This window comes from Lathamus discolor, chromosome 3, assembly GCF_037157495.1.
Source record: "Lathamus discolor isolate bLatDis1 chromosome 3, bLatDis1.hap1, whole genome shotgun sequence".
In the NCBI taxonomy this organism is placed as follows: Eukaryota; Metazoa; Chordata; class Aves; order Psittaciformes; family Psittacidae; genus Lathamus; species Lathamus discolor.
In genome coordinates this window covers 93,149,227-93,165,947 of record NC_088886.1, presented here as the reverse complement: position 1 = coordinate 93,165,947, position 16,721 = coordinate 93,149,227, and the positions used below count along the sequence as shown (strand labels likewise).

The following is a 16,721-nucleotide window of genomic DNA, read 5'->3' as shown; positions in this document are numbered from 1 at the left end:
AACATTGCTACAAAAGCCCCTTGTTTTTTAACATCTCCCTATGGTCTTGTAATGGATTTGTTAGGGCTCTGGGGAAACGTCCCTTCTAACCTAGTTTCTGGTTCAGCTGTTCTCTTTTCCATCATTTCCTGCAGCATTTCCGATTTTCTTTGTGAAAATGTATACTCACTTCTGATGCCGTTCTTACCTCTTTTCGCATACATTTTTCAAGTGTGGTTGAAAATATGTGACAGGCTTGCTAATGTTTCTTCAGTTAATCCTCTTTCTTAGAGCTTTGTCGCATGTAGAAGCACTGTTCTTTAGCTTCAGGTGTGTTTTTCTCTTTCCAGCTGTTGTAGTAGCACTCCATAATACTTTTGTTTTAAGGGTGAAGTAACCGAAACAGCTTTTCAGTTCTCGTGACCTAACAACCAACTGCTAGAGGTAGACTGCAGTGACTGAGTTCTTAGTTTGCCTCAGTTGCGAAATAAATAGTTCACTTAAGCCCTGCCTGCGTAGGCCTTTGGTATGAACTGGCAGAGAAGGAGGAGGAATGAAAACAGTGATACTGGCTTCCTAAATTCAGGATTGTAAAGAATGAAAGTATTTCTTGCTTTCTCTTTGAGAATTGCTGCATGTTGTTTAGCTGTCCGTATTAATGTGAATGAGTGTTAACACCGAGGCAAGATGCCTGCACTTATTTGGTGATTAGGGAAAGGAATGCAGGAGGATTGTTTTGTGGTTAATGCGCTGTAACTGGGATTAGAAAATTTGACCTAGGTCCCTTGCCCTGCTTTTCATGTGAACTTTGGTAGTTACTTCATTGCTGCCTCAGTTCTGTTTTAGTCAGATAAGGATAATATTTCTAATACTTTTGTGCTATCTTGGTTTCTTTTGAGAAGTATGTGGGACAGGGACTGTCTTCTGTTAGGCATACAGAAATCTGATTATATATACAGATACCTGATTACATATACAGACACAGTTGTGTGTGCGTGTGTGTGTTTGGATAGTATATAGCTATCTTAACCTTGGCTGAAGCTTTTTGGTGTATGCAGTAATGTAAATAAGAGTGAGAATTTAGTTGGAACAAATATTATGATACTTTCTCAACCCTTTGGTCACAAAATACGGCTTCCTGGTTTTAACCGTAGGTGACGTTTTTAGATCTGGCCTTTTTAGATCTCTGACGTTTTTAGATCTTTAGAATGAGCTTTCAGAACTCATTCGTCCATGCACAAATACATAAAGGAAAAATTTCTGTCCATCATCTCATACTTTATTTCTTTGATATCGTTATTATTTTTATTATAAATCCCAGTTCTTTTTGGCTTACTTTGCATCATAAAATGTGCTTATGAGAAATAAAAAAATGAGAATGCCATATCCATCCAGAGATATGGTGTGTGTAACACAGTGTTCTGTTTCCATTAGTACCTGATGATCCGTTGTTTTGGAAGAAGTGATGACATCTCCATAATGGACAATTATATAATTATGAGTGACAGTCTCAGAAACATTCAAGAGACTTAAGCACAAACATCTCACTCAAAAGCAAGGAGGTTAAAAAAACCCAACCAACCGAACTGTATAAATGCCTCTCTCTTTTGTGTTTGTAGAAACTAAAGGTGTTTCTATTTTTGTCTGGTTTCACATTTATTGTTGGATTTTACTAAAATACTGCTCTGATAATGGATTATCATTATCACGGTAATGATAGTGCGAGTGGCTTCTTCTCCCTTAATTCCTCATTTCCACTTTAAATAACTTGACTTTTAATTTTACTGTGTGTTTTGTTGTTGCTTAAGGTAAACATCTTGTTTCATAGAATCACAGAATAGTTAGGGTTGGAAAGGACCTTAAGGTCATCTAGTTCCAACCCCCCTGCCATGGGCAGGGACACTTCACACTAAACCATGCCACCCTAAGGCTCTGTCCAACCTGGCCTTGAACACCACCAGGGATGGAGCATTCACAGCTTCCCTGGGCAACCCATTCCAGTGCCTCACCACCCTCACAGTAAAGAACTTCTTCCTTATATCCAATCTAAACTTCCCCTGTTCAAGTTTGAACCCGTTACCCCTTGTCCTGTCACTACAGTCCCTAATGAAGAGTCCCTCCCCAGCGTACCTGTAGCCCCTCTTCAGATACTTGAAGGCTGCTATGAGCCTTCTCTTCTCCAAGCTGAGCAAGATCTGTCAGCTGCACAAATAATGAACAGCAAAGGCTAGCTTAGTAATAGGCTTGGGGGAAAGGAGCAGGTATTGTAGTGGATCATGCCTTGTACATGAGTCAATAGTGCAAATAATATATATGAAGGAGCCTGTCATCTGAGACACGTAATCTTTCTCTCTACTGTGTACTGGAACGATGGACTGTTGTGGCTGTTTTTGTACACCATACTGCAAGGACCAGCTGCAAGTAGCTCAGGAGAAGGTAAGGCTCGAGAAGTTAAAATAATTTTAACAATTTAAAGTGTGCTGCAGAGAGAAAAAGAACAATTTCTTCTCTGTGTTCACCAGGTAAGACCAGGAGTACGGCTCAGTTCACCAGGGTAAGACTCGGGTTGCAGAGTCAAAAAGCTTTCCAGCAGGGCAAACAGTTAAGCAGTAGACTGGATTGCCTAGGCACCTTCTGGATGCTTTGTCCTGGCAGATGTTAGTTATTAGGGATAACAGGCAAATGTGTTGGCAGTGTTTTAGATATCACTGATTCCACCTGAAAGAATTTCCTTCCCAGCCTGTTGTTTGTGATTTCAAGTGTAGCAGGATTGTTTCTGTATAGCTTGCCTTCAGCTGTAAGCATCACTTTCTTTGCTCTGATAGTTTTAATTGCATTTTCTTGAGGATTTTTTGTTCTGCTAAATACATTTTCAGTCAAGGTGGACTTAAACACATTAAAGGTGACGAAGAAGTGTGTTAAGAAAGTATACACTAAAGAATGCTAATATATATAATGTCAATATTATCTTTTCTAAATGTCTTGTTTACTTTTTTACCATGCTGATCAAATGACTGTTTTGGCTGACACACAACATAAATTCTTACAGAGTAACTACAGGTAATTTATAGCTCATAATAAAGACCTCCCTCTCTCTTTCTGTTCTTGTCTTTCTCATTTTCTTTGTTGCTGTGGCCCCAAACTGCCCGGCAGCTCTCTCTGTTAGAACTTCCTAATGTAATCCACATTATTATGTGTATTCAACCTCTGTCACTAGAAGTTGTGTTCAGTTGAAATAAAATTTCAGCTGAAAAAAATTTTTGCTTTCTTTTGCAACTATTTAGTAACAGCCTGAAAGAAAATAGCTGCTAATCTTTGAGAGTTCTTCAGATACCCTTCTTCCATGCTCAAAACTGATCAGTGATTCTCGTTTTGTTTCTTTTTTGCCAGCTTCCTGCTTGGGACAGTACTTTGTTCTTCTTGCCTGCAGAGTGACTTGAGTAGCCCTTTGTGAAAGACTTGACCAAATCTTTTGAGAAAGTTCCATTAAACAATGTGTTCTTGTATGCCTTTACTCCATCGGGTTTTTTCTAATCCTTGAAAGAATGCAGCTCCTTAACAGATCTAACTTGTGTTCAATTCATCTTGTCCCCTCAACTATGCAGAAACCATCAGTGTTCACATGCTCAGAAGGATTCTCCTTCCCTCTGTTCCTGAGAAGTCTTTGAGTTTTTGCAGACTTCCTAGTTGACAGGATTTTGGGTTTACTTTGGTATGTTGAGGTGGTGCTTACAAATGGAATAAAGGACCAGTACTGCGCAGGCATTTTTCAGTGACACGAGTTCTCCCACAGTCCCACTCTTCTCTTGTCCCTGCATAATCCGGTGCATAGTGCCTTTGCAAGTGTTTGTGCAGATGCACAGTGCACTAGATCTGAAATTGAAAAATATGTGGCTCACCACAGCATATGCCAGCACAGGGCAGTGTTAACAGCACAAAGGCAGTGTGCAGCTGGCTAATGTATGAGGAAGGGAGATACCTGCCACCTTTTGACAGTGCTGTTGATTTACCTGTGTATGATACCTGGCTTAAAGTATATTGCATTATCTGCTTCAGTCTTTTCCTTTTGCATTAGGGTAATGTAGGAGGGTGAGAGTAGGAAATTCTCAACAAAGTCACAGAAAAGTAGATGCAGTAGTGCTGAACGTGTTTAGCCATGTGGAGACATCGTTTCTTATTAGGAAATGTATGTTTTTGACACCTTTGTTACAGGCTGTTGTTTTTTGTTTTGGTTTGTTTTTTAAAACGTCTAAGATATGCTGAATGTTGGAAGTGAATCAAATGTATGAAGACGTAACAGAGAAGAACATAGAGATACTAGAAATAATAAGAGAGTATCAAAATCAGGTATTTCCCATTTGTGGGGAGAATGCAGTCAAAACCAGTTTGACCTGAAATGTGTCTCTGTGTGTGCGCCAGGGGAAGAGTGAAACTGGAAAAGCACTACTGTTTTTCCAAGCACCAGAAGCCTTTGGGGTGAGTAGCAGCACAGCAGATAAATCAGTTTGCAGATGCATCACAGCAACGAAACCCGAAGTAACATGGCTTTGGGTTATACAAATTAAGGAGAAGTTCCTTCTTGAACAGCTGTGAGAGTTAACTTGCCAAGTGTGCAGGCCCAAACATCTTGTTTCCAGACAGATGTAAACCAGCTAAAAAGAGTTGAGGGTTGAATGGCAGATGGAGTATAGACCAAGGGACCAACGAGCAAACATGCCTACCTTGGCTATGTGATAACTAGAAGTGTAGCTGAGAGACATAAGAGCCTACAAATATTTGAAAGGCATGTACATGAAAGATAGAAACTAATTAATTAGGAAGGTGAGAAGAGCCATAACTATAAAACAAGGGAGTGAGATTATCAGATATATTAAAGTATGGAATATTCTGCCCAAATGAAAGGTTGGGATAACAAATTATATATGAAAAAAATACGTAAGATTGGTAGAAAGATTCAGGAAATAATCTAGCATCAAAGAGTCAGCTTTCTGATGAAAGTACATTGAATAATTTAGTAAGTCTCTTTTACCTATTTCATTTGCTTATGGGGTATTAGGGCAATTTGGCAGCCTCTCTAAACTCTTTTAATTTTACCTCCCTAATGCTTCCTACCAATTCAAATTACATTGTTGCATACCAGTCTTAGATGCTGTCTATCTTCAGATAAATGTTTTAAGAAGGAACAGCTGGGCAAGCAATGTAAAAAGATATAAGAGGAGAAGAAAGGTGAATGAGCTTTGGGAATGACTTTCAAGAACATTTTCTTGCTATATTCTGCCTAAAAGCTGTAGCTGCAAATAAATGGGAGCAAACTAATACCAGGTATAGAGGTCTGGTCTTGTTCCAGTTTGTGTTGAGGTGAATAATGGTGAAGGAGCTCCCAAACTGTTTGTGTATGTGCAGCCAACCTGCAATTGATGGGATGGTAAGAACAGGAGCAAAAACCCTTTTAGTGTAGGGGAAGGCAGCAGATAATTTTTCCTTCACGAAACAAGGTGCATGTAAATTTTAGCCAGAAAGTCAGTTTGACTGCATGTGCGAGTATGGAGAGCTGCTCTAAGGTGCTCTGTTTGACTCTTGTGGTAGGGTAAGTAGTAAAAGGTGTTCACGTTCGCCACTACTCTTAGTGGCTTCTTGTCTGGATAGATGTCAGGTGCCTGCTGGGCTGTGGTGGAGCAAAGGAAGACAACAAGGAGTTGCCTTATAGGAGCTGTGGCACGAGTTGCTGTCTTGTGAGTGGAAGGACACGGCTATGCTTGGTATTTGCTGGCTGACTCCTGTTGGCTGGAAGGCAGCCATGGGATTAATTTTGAGGTGATTATTTATTTAAAGAATTTGGAAATGTACCAGTTTGGGGGTTTTCCTTTGTAAAGCAGAAGACCTAAACCTTAGTTTTCAAACAGCACTAAGGCAGTGCTTTTATGATGCTGCGTTGCATTTCTGTACATTGTCTCTGCGTGCAGTCTGTGTAAGGATTGAAGCTGCTGTCAGAGCTCCGGCACTGAGGACTTTTGAGGGTGTGTTTTAACTTTTTCATTATGAGCAAAGGTGTTCATGTGAAATTTAAAGCCAAGCTCTCGGTGCCATGATGCTTACGAAGTCACTGGAGTTGCAACGCTCTGACTGGTGAGCTGTCAGTTTTCTTAAAACGAAACAGGAGGTTCTTAGCAGATTCTTCCCTTTCCTGCTTTTCTTTTTATATAGTTGCGGATCGGTTTCAAAGATTAAGAAATATTGTCTTTCCCTTTCAGTTGCTGTGTTTTTAAGGAGGCACAATAGTGTGTGCACAATCTTGTTGAATAATTCGTGTTTAGAACAAAGTGGTTGGTTGCTCAACCCCTGTACAATGATCTTCATATGTGTATATACACTTTGGTCTTCCTTTCCTGTGTATCTCTGATCCAGACCCATGTTACTCTTTGGTTGTATTTTGCTTTTCCCCCAGGTGGAGGGTGTGCTTGTGAGCCCGGCATTGTTGGCTTTCGCTCTGTGTGCTGGCTTCCGAACAAAGGTGCTGTTGAAAAGGTGAGTACTTAACTTCCATCCTCTGATGCAGATTTATGTTCAGAGGAACTGATAAATTTAGACTTGCCAAACCTGTCACCTTAAACTGTATCTAGGTTTGCAGTGGAGAAAATCTAATCTACTAGCTCATAAAATCGTGAGCGTTAGCTGTCAAAGCACTGTTAAATTCTGGTTTAGTGTAAATAGTGCATTCTGCAGCACTGCAGAGCAGAGAAGTTGAAAGGCAGGCATGTTTCATTTCTTGAACAGGTCTGAATTTAGAGCTAGAGAAATCTCTGAGACGCTGAAAATAAACAGTAATAAAAATACGATTTCTACCCTATGACCAGCATGGGAAGAAGTGGCTGAGAGGAGTGCTTGACTACCAATTACTCACATAGTTGTGTGTATTCTTCATCAAATCTAGTGTCTGTCACATCAACTGTCTTCTGAAAGTTACTGAGGTATGTAAGCATTAACTGAAAGAAAAAGAAAACAGGCTTTTATCAAATCGAGAAGGCTGTTTATGAGATAGGAGATAAGCTTAATGGTATTGCTCTGCTGCGAGTACTTAGCAGGAATTTCTCAAAACCTTTCCTTTCAGTCAGTGAAATGCTGAGCGTGGCAGGCATGCAAAGGTGCAGTGTGTGGGGGTGTGTCATTTTACAAGTGTTTCCAGTTGGCAGTGAATAGAGTAAAGCAGCAGAGGATTAGCACCAAAGGGAACTTTTGCAAACTTTAGAAGAGTTTAAAGGGTACCTTATGGTTGAGAAATAATGTTTGTGCTCTATCTGCACACAAACAAAACTTGTCTATAGGAGAGTATTAGTACTGTAAGGAAGGGTAGATGAAAGTAAGTGTGTGATAGTGTAAAGTCTATATTGGTCCATTTTCCATAAGACTGCATTAACCATCACAAACGGGGATGTTATCCATAACGTTTGAAGATTGTTCTTCAGGAACAGCCATAAAACTTTAAGCTGTCTGATGTTATGTGTGTATGGGTCTTCTGCAGACTATTTTCTTTACACATATTCTGTGTTCTGTAAAAATACTGATGTTATCTACCTCTTTGTTTAAAACTGTGCTGCATAGTCATTAGCTTAGTATCTTAGGAACCGTACAGGGTCATGGGTAAAACATTCCAGAAACTTCCAACTAGTAGCCTAAAAAGGTTTTTTATACAAGAAGATATGTAAAGTAAATATCTTGGCTGTATGAAGAAAACTGTCTTGGGATGTTTGAGATTAAAAGCAAGTATTATATATTCCATTAGAAAGCTGGACTTTTATTCTTGATGAAACTTGACACACTGAGATTTAAATTTTTGTCAGTTATTATTATTGTTTGCTTCATTTTTCCTATATTGAGAGAAATGTGATTACTATATTTAATAATTTTTTTCTTAACTACAAAAGAATAATGATTTAAGTATTGCCTTGTCTTTAAAGAAGCTGTTAAACACTTCTTAGGAAAGATACAGGCATTTGTTAAAAGCAAAGAGGTAGGAAAAGCTCCCATTCTATAATTGCAATTTGGATTTGATTTGATTTAATTTTTTTTCCATTTTTTTTTTTTTTATCCACTTGTTTTAAAACTCAGAGTGTTTTCACAGCACGCTTTGCTATTGGTCTGATGTGAAGCCTTTTCATCTTGTCTCAGAAGATTTGTCTGTTGATGTTGGAAGTCCATATTAATGTGTATCACAATCATGTTTCCAACGTTATAGGAATGTTTGACGGAGTTTAATGTCCAAAAGGTGTTACACTTTTTTATTTCTTGTTTTTTATTTGTTTTAGGGTTTGGTTGGTTTTGGGGTTATTTTTGGCCTTTGGTCATTTCAGAGATGTCTACTAAATTTTGGGCTGTAATTTTGAAATCATGAAAAGCAATGCAAGCTTCTTTTCCTGGTTTTGTGTATAGATATATATGCCTGGTAGAGCAAGATCTTGTTCCATTATTCTCTTGCCCTATGATATCTGTGAGTCAGAAAAATGTTTCTGACTAAGGACACTTATAATCTCCTAATAGAAGGACGCTAAAATAAGTAGTCTGCTGCATTCAGCTCGAAAACTAGTCTATGTGTCAAAAATGTGTCCCTGACTGGCATTTGGAACAACAGTATGAATTGGGGTTTTCAGTTAGGTTTGGCATGTTTCTTCTGTCAGGAGGTGGTGAAGAGCAGTTGCGGGGAATACAATACACAGAAGGATTTGCAGGCAAGCAAGGAGGAAGCTTAATAGCAGGAGATGGCAGATAGATGTAAGGATCTGGAAGAAGTTACTATTATGAGGTGGTAATTGTATTAAGTAATAATAAAGAATAACTCTCTGTACCTGGGGGGTTGTAGAGAATAATCATTTACAATAAAGTTTAGCTCAGCAATTACCATGGTACTCTTGAGGCTAAGCGTCTTTGGGCTTTTACTGTTAGCAGCTAAATCATGTGAGACTCAGTGGTACAAGGGAGTTGGGAATAGAATTTTGTTTCCTTTTCTCTGAAACTTGCTGTTGTAGACCAGGCCCTAAACACAAGCAAAACTTTCATGTTGAAAAATGTTAGGGCAGAAACTGAGGATATTTGTGTTTTTCCAGTTGTCCTCTAGAAAGCATGGATTCCTTAAAGAGAAACAAAAAGAAAACAAAAACCCAACCCCAAATTCCTCAAACTCCCTTAAGTTTATTTCCAAATGCGATACTTTTATAAAAGATGGAGTTTTAGGGATCTGCATTTTTGCTTCTTTTCTCTTGTCATTTATCTCACATTTCTAAATAAGTTACTGTGTGCCTTCTGTCATATCCATGTAACTGGCTGAGCTGTAGACTTGCAGTAACTTCATGCAGCTAACAAAAGCATTACATAATGCACAAGTCAGATTTGTTAATCAGACAGCTTGGTCTGATTCCAAATATTCCAAATGTTTCTTCATTTGGAAGATTGTTTGATTTACCAATGTAATTTTAAGGAAAAAAAGAAGTTGATTGCTCATCTGTGATCTATCAGTTTGTGTTCCGATTCATGATGGAGGAAGGCTTGAACATCCTCTTTGTTGAATGTGTTAGAGGGATCTTTCAAGTCCTTGCAGTAACATACTGAATGCTACCCTGCATGTTTCATACCCAGAGAACTGGTGGTGTGGAGGTGATTGTTAAGTACGTAAGTTTACTGCAGGAAAACCTTTTAAGCCCCCTTTTCAGATCCTAACTCAAACCAGAAATTTGGGCGCAGGTCAGATTTTCGGATCTCTGTGTTAGAAACACTGGATTTGAATGTGAAGTCCTTTTCTGCTGAGGAGCCCTGTGCAGTTAGGGCTCTATTATCAGCAACTGCCTGACACAGGCCCTGCTGAGGGATTTTTGTCAAGCAGACTGACATCTCCCTCTCCAGTAAGCAGTAGTATCCTTGTGATTCTTTTCAGATGCGCTAGCTTTTGTGGACTAGAGCATACGGGGGTGGATATTGCGCTGAATTGAATTTGGTGTCTCTCCCAGGCTGGCAGGATTGTTCCCAGCTGTCAGTGACTCACAGTAGCCGAGTTGCTGTCTCGGAGTTCAAGTTAATGGAATTTACAGTTCAGCTTCTCTTAAACTGTCTGGCAGAGATGAAGTTTCCCATGAACTAAGAAGAGCAGGAGAGATTCCACAAAGTAGAAGCTTTGAATGTGTGTTGGGTCTGAAAAGTTGCTGAGAAGTCCTTCCTGGGAATAGCTCCTTGCCAACAGTCATGCTTTCAGGTGTTTCATTTTGTTCTAACTTCTTACGCTATGCTTATTGCTGAGCACCACCAGTTTCCAGAGCTGCTTTAAAAATGTAATGAATGTATGTCACGTGATTGTCATCATATTCTTTCCCTACGTGGATAGCCAACTTCATTTTGGTTTAGGGGTTCTGTTTTCAGCTCTTCTTAGCTGCTTTGTTTATGCCAAAGGAAAAGGGCACAAATGTCAACAAAGCAATTCATTCGTAGAATTAATGTATTTACAGAGCAATAAATTACACTTTATTCTGTCTTTTTTTGCTACTTGTTCATTTTTGCCAAACAGGTATTTTTTGTTCCTTATGTTAATATGAAAGGATATATTTGAAATAGCTGGGGTATATTATGTAGAATGGGGGTAATGTGGGTTTACATGTTGATTTTAACTGTAGTTCTGCTAGTGTGCTGTGACTCCTTTGGAGAGCCTGCTGGGCTCCAATACAGCTGTGTCTGGATGTAGGCAGTACTAAGTACCGGCTCCTGAACAGCGCAGAGCCAGTAGGATTCTTTGGATTCATTTATTTTCTTTGGAGACAACTGTTATATGACTGAGAATCACTGTCATTTTCCAAAAGAAATACATTTTCCAAAGTTTATTTGCCTTGCTGATTCTCTGTTTTTGAGAATCGGAATATCTGGAGCAAGTCCAGTTTGCTGCAGGTATTGTTAATACAGACTAGCTTGTATTTGTGGCTCAGTTATCCTGCATGCAGTGCCTTGTTCCTTCCTTTCTGTGGTTTGTACCTGTGAACCTTGGGTATGTGTATGAAATGTATTTTTTAGTTCAGAGTCCTGTTTAAAAATATATGAAAGGCAAAGAAAATAGCAGGTGTTTGCTATTCAATGTTGCGGTTTTTCCATTGCCATTAATCTATTAAAATGAAATGCCAAGAACCCAGAGTAAGATGGTGATATTTAGCTCACTAGTCAGATAAGCAAAGAAGGAAGAGGTAATGGACGCAATTTTATTTTCTGGATATACTAGCCAAGAACAGCCTGAGAAGATTAAATGCCTATGTGTTTCAGACACCGAGTACCTTTTTCCATTAACCAGGATTACGTTGTTCTTTTCAGTTCTATATTTGATTCCTTTGTATGCCCTTCTATAAGCAAGACCCATAAAAATTTTCTGTCTTCTGCAGTGGAATCACAGATAACAAAACTTTTTTCCACACTAGTACTGGTTTGCCACGTTGAAAAATGCTCATGAAGCTTTTCTCTTCTCTGATATCATCTTTTTCTCTTATGAAGATCCAGATATGCTTGGTTTCTTCAGCCTTTAATGCCTGTTGGCCAACTTGAGAAATGTCAAATATGTTTGGTTAAATGTGCAAATACTGTGTTAGATGGTCAGCTGTGGCTATACTTCTGGTCACCCTAAGAAAGCAGTATTTCTGCGTAGTTATGTACATGATGCATGAGACTTCAGGGACTTCTTTGTGGCACTGAGTATTTCTGCTGAGATAGCTGATAAAATTAAACTCATCCCCTGTTGCTCGTGTTTTTGTTCCATAAATTGGAGAAGTTTAGTGTTCTGTTTTTTAATGAAATCCTTCCTGCTAAGAATATAATTGGAAGTTATATCCAGGTAGCGGGGTTGAAAGTAGTCCATCACAGAGCGATAGGGGATGGTATTTGTAGTGACATAATGGGGTCTGTCGTGGTTTAAACCCAACCACAAAGCTTGTCCACTCACTCCCCCCCTTCTTGCCCTCCCCCTGCTCCCGGAGGGACAGAGAGGAGAATCGAAAAGAATGCAACTCCCATGGGTTGAGATAAGAACAGTTTAGTAACTAAGGTATAACACAAATCACTACTGCTACCACCAGTAATAATAATGATAAAGGAAATAACAAGAGGAAAGAATACAACACCTCAACACCAGCCGACCAATAACTCGCCCCACTCCCCCCAGCCAAGCACCGACCGATACCTCGTCCAACCCTGCAGTCCTCCCAGCCCTTCCGGGTAACTCCCAGTTACCTCCTGGGCATGATGTGCTGTGGTATGGAATACCTCTTTGGTCAGTTTGGGTCAGGTGTCCTGTCTCTGCTTCCTCCCGGCCTCCCCTCTTCCCTGGCAGAGCATGAGGCTCAGAAAGTCCTCGGCCAGACCAAACATTTGAGCAGTAACTGAAAACATCAGCATTATCAGCACTGTTCCCAGGCCAAAAAATCAAAACACAGCACTGCACAAGCTACTAAGAAGGAGAAAAATGACTGCTACTGCTGAACCCAGGACAGGGTCCTTTTCTCTATTGGTACAAAGTACCCAATTCAGGTGTCTCCTAAAATCAGTTTTCTTTTTTGGTGGATCCACCATCATAAGAAAATGTTTTGACTTGAAAAACAGGTTCTTCTACCTTGCCTTTTGTTTTCTGAAGGCACGTGGAAAATTGAAGAGTTTCACCACATTGACTGTTGAAGATTTGTTTGCATGAATGCATTGAGAAAAGGTGATCCTAACTTTTTAAAGACAGGAAGTCAGTGTGTAATAAACTGAAGTACCTTAAATCATGGTGTGGACTTCTTATTCAGAAATAAGTTAACCTGAGTTTGCTGTTCCTTTAGTGTCTTTTCCAAATGGCCAAAGAATAAATGCTCCCTCCATGTATAACAAGGAGTTTTTCTAATGATCTTCCCTATTGATCTCAGTGGCCTAATTGCAGAAGTCGTACTGTAAATGCGAAAGTTTGTAATGTTTATCACTTGGATTTTTGCAGTTCAGTGTTGTGGGGACTGACTGTTGATGGTGGTGTTCAGATGCCTAAGAGCAGTCTTTACTACAGGTCACATTGTAATTAGCATCAACCTGATTACAGTAGCCTAATTATGGTCTCAGAATGCACGATAGAAAATACTGTGTGGATACCATAGTTACTTGAACTTCAAAGTGCAGTATTTTGTAGGCCCTTTCAATGGCAGGAAAGGATAGAGAGGCACGTGCACAAATGAGAAGTAGCACAGTACCGTATAAATATGATTCAAAGTTTAAGAATTTGGAACTTTTTAAAGACGTGACAAAGCTGAAGTATTTTGAAAGCAGTGAATACTTTATCACTGGTAATTTAAAACTTTCTTTTTGCTTTATCTATGGGAGAACAAAGAGTTATTCAGACGAGCTGAGCAGAACCAAACCTAAACTGCTAACAGGAGATACTTTTTATTATGCCCGTATTTGTCTGCGGAACTCATGGCCATGCTTGTTATTAATTCTGAGGGGCAAATGGGAATCAGTGGGACTGGGCACGCATGACTGATAGCAAAGAGGGGAAAAAAGAGCCTAATAGAAGAGGATATAAAGTTACATACTACAATGCGTGAGTCAGTTTCTAAAGACTGATTTTTTTCCATTAATATTTTAATTTGGGATTTCGTGAAACTTTTCAAAAGGGGTGGAATGGCTTATTTCAAATTGTCCAAATTTGAGCAAGATAAACTCCAGCTCTGAATTGTCTTCTGTACTATGCCTTTCCTGATATTGTGCACTGATGTAATCATTAACTACCAGGGAAACAGTGCAACAAAATTCACTCTCTCTTTCTAAAAGGTGCTTTTGTGGAAGGAGAGCTCCCACAGAAGACTTTTTAATTCAACTTACCTTGTCCTCTGCTCTACCTTTCCTCTCAGTTCTGTGATCTGAAACTCCTCTGTTCTTCCTTACTCTGTTGATCCTTCAGTCATGCTCTCCTTGCAATTCCTGTCTGAGATGCAGTTCATCCCAGCTGATTCTTGCAGTCTAACAGAGGGAATCTCAAACAAAGCATTAAAATCTCTTAAGAGCATTTCAACTGCTGCCAAAGTGGCCAGTCCTGTAGCAAAAAGGGAACAATGTGGTAAATTTCCAACTGTCATTAAGATATCCAGTAGAAAAAATGTTTTTAAGTCAAGAATACTGTAGACTATTTTACTGAAGTACTTGGGAGAATCTGAATGTAGGGGAATCTGGTCTATGTGCATGTAGCATTGAAGGCAGTGGATGTGCAGAAGTCCTTCAGTCAAGTCTTAAAAGACAGTAAGCAGTCTTCAGGGTCACCCCTCTGTCACTGAGTAGTTGCCAAGCTGTCTCACCTACCTGAAGTGGCACCTGGAGCTTACCGTCTGCCGTATAATTACTAAGAAAAGTGTATGCTTATACTTTCGGCTGCATGACACTTTAAAAGTGCTTCACAGCTGCATGTCAGTTCCTCTCTTCTCATAGTGCTCTGTGGCTCTAATTTGAGTTGTTTCTTTGCTGTCTTTTCTTAAGCTGAAATGTTCTATCTTGGCATAAGAAGCTGTCCCTCTTGTTTTTGCTGTCTGTATTGTAACTTCAGTAGCTGAATTTGAGAGTAGTGACTTACTTTCTAAGCCAGTACAGGTGAAGAAAAGCGGCAATACAAATAGGGTATGTACATCACAGTAATGTGAGTGGAGAGAAAGAGCATAATGGGATGATGAAAGGCAAAACATTCCTTGAAATGAGCTTCTAAATAAGCACAGCGAGAATGTGTGTGTGGTGGAGAGGGAGTTGTCTCAAAAAGCTGTGTTTGTTCCCTGGAGGCTCCCGTGTGCTATAATTGAGTCAACATGTCAAAGTGAAGTATGTGGTGAGCCTTGGGAGAGGGGGAAAACTGCTTCTTCTGCACATACAGGACTTGGATGAACCCTGTCTTACAGCGATAATAAGCACTCTGCTTTTGCATTGCTGAAGCCACGATACAACAGAATAGCTGTCCAGCCAAGCTTTATAGCTGATGTTTCTCTAAGAATTGGATTAAATCTTTGTTTGGTTAGGAAGCTAAGAAAAATTGGCTTGGACTTTGCTTCTGATGCAGATGTGAATGAAGATGATGAACAGAGGGGAAGATGACTGAATGCGCTACTGAGATACAGGCAGTACAAGCTGCAAGGGCCTTCCTTAATTTATGAATCTCAAAGAAACAAATGTTTGTGTGTCTTACAGTGTTTCTTACATTGGTGTAATGTTTTGTGGGTATACTGACTTTACTGGCTGGCTTCTGTGTTTGGGAATGGATGGAAGAGGGATGATTACAACACTTCATCCTGGCAGATAGTTACAGCCTTTGGCTGTGTGACTTCATGCATGATGCTGCACTGACAGCTCTCTCCTTGGCCATAGCCCACTGCAGTATTGCCCTAGGAATTTGTATGAACTTGAAAAACCTTTAAAGCCAATGTTTCCATGCTAACAAACTAATTTTGTCTTGATTGTTTTTTATGTAGAGTCTTTACCTTTGTCACTTTCGTATTTTATAAATCATGCTTACTGACATATTTGATGTTCTGATTGTTTCCATAGTGACAGCAATGGCAGAAACCTGCAAAAGGAAGGTGACAGCATTGTATTTTCAAGATTAACTGTTTTACAGAGGAATGGTTTGAGGGGGTGGGAATACAGTAGATTTTTCCAAGCAGTCACAGAATATTTAGGAGTACTTACTTGGAGGTCAAAGAGAAAAGGCAGCAGGACAGAAGGATCGGCATGGCATTTTGGCATTCATTTGTGTGGGGAAGCAGTGAACACAAGGTCAGCCTAGGAAATATGAGATGTTTTCAGCAACATGTCTCCTTTCTTGCTGCTCCAAACGAAGAGGAAATCAAAATGCAGAAAACTGCAGTGTACAGATTACCTTCACAGAAGAGGTTGAAGTTAACACGCCTGTGAGACAGTGTGTAACATACTTTTGTTTCATAATTTCTGCCTTCCAAATTCATAACCTAAGTGCAGGAAGCTTTTAGCATTAGAAATCAGACACTTATAAAGCCATTAGTGACAGCTTCAACCTCCTTTTTTTTTTTTTTTTTTTCTTTTCCTGTGCTAAAATCAGCCGTCTGATTTTATTTTCTGGGAAGCAAAGCTTTATCCCCTTTCATTACGCATCATACTGCCTGTGTATGTCAGTAAGATACCTTGAGAGAATGCAGGTGTTTGATTAGAGTCCATGCTGCAGCAGAGAGGGTTGTTTTAAAAGCATTTTGTAGGAGAAACAAGCCTCCCTAATGTGTCCTTTTGTAGGAGATGTTGATGCTTCTGTCTGTGGTGCAGTTACTTGAAGCAGTTGCCTGAATTATAATATATGCCCACCTTTCTTACAGCAGCACAGACAAGTGAGAGGAGATGTTGTGAGAGTGCTTGTAAATGGTGTTAAATATTTTCTTTCACAGACTAACCCCTTTCTTTGGAGCATTTGATAGCATTATGGTCAAGTCATTATCCCTGGAGGTATTTAAAAGATGTGTATTTTGTGGCACTTAAGGACATGGTTTTAATGGTGGGTTTACAGTGTTATGTTTTGGATTCGATGTTCTTGAAGGTCTTTTCCAACCTAAATGTTTCTGTGATTCGAAGCCTGCTTTTCCTCCCCACCACTATCACAATGCCTAGGATCTGCAGTCAGGTTTGGGACTTTGGGATCTTGTGCCCAGGTAGTTCTGCCTAGGGAAGAGTAAGTCAGCCTGTGCTGGCCGTCTCCAGGTCAC

The 16,721-nt window shown here is 39.7% G+C and overlaps 1 protein-coding gene across 7 annotated transcripts in view; it reads left to right on the top strand.

Annotated features, from left to right (window-relative positions):
• NDST2 (N-deacetylase and N-sulfotransferase 2) overlaps positions 1 to 16,721 on the top strand; it is a 142,141-nt gene that overhangs the window by 26,749 nt on the left and 98,671 nt on the right. For all 7 annotated transcript variants that reach the window (XM_065670630.1, XM_065670632.1, XM_065670628.1 and 4 more), the window contains exon 2: positions 6,425 to 6,504. The gene's annotated coding sequence lies outside the window, so the exon portion shown is untranslated. The remainder of the gene's footprint in view (positions 1 to 6,424; positions 6,505 to 16,721) is intronic.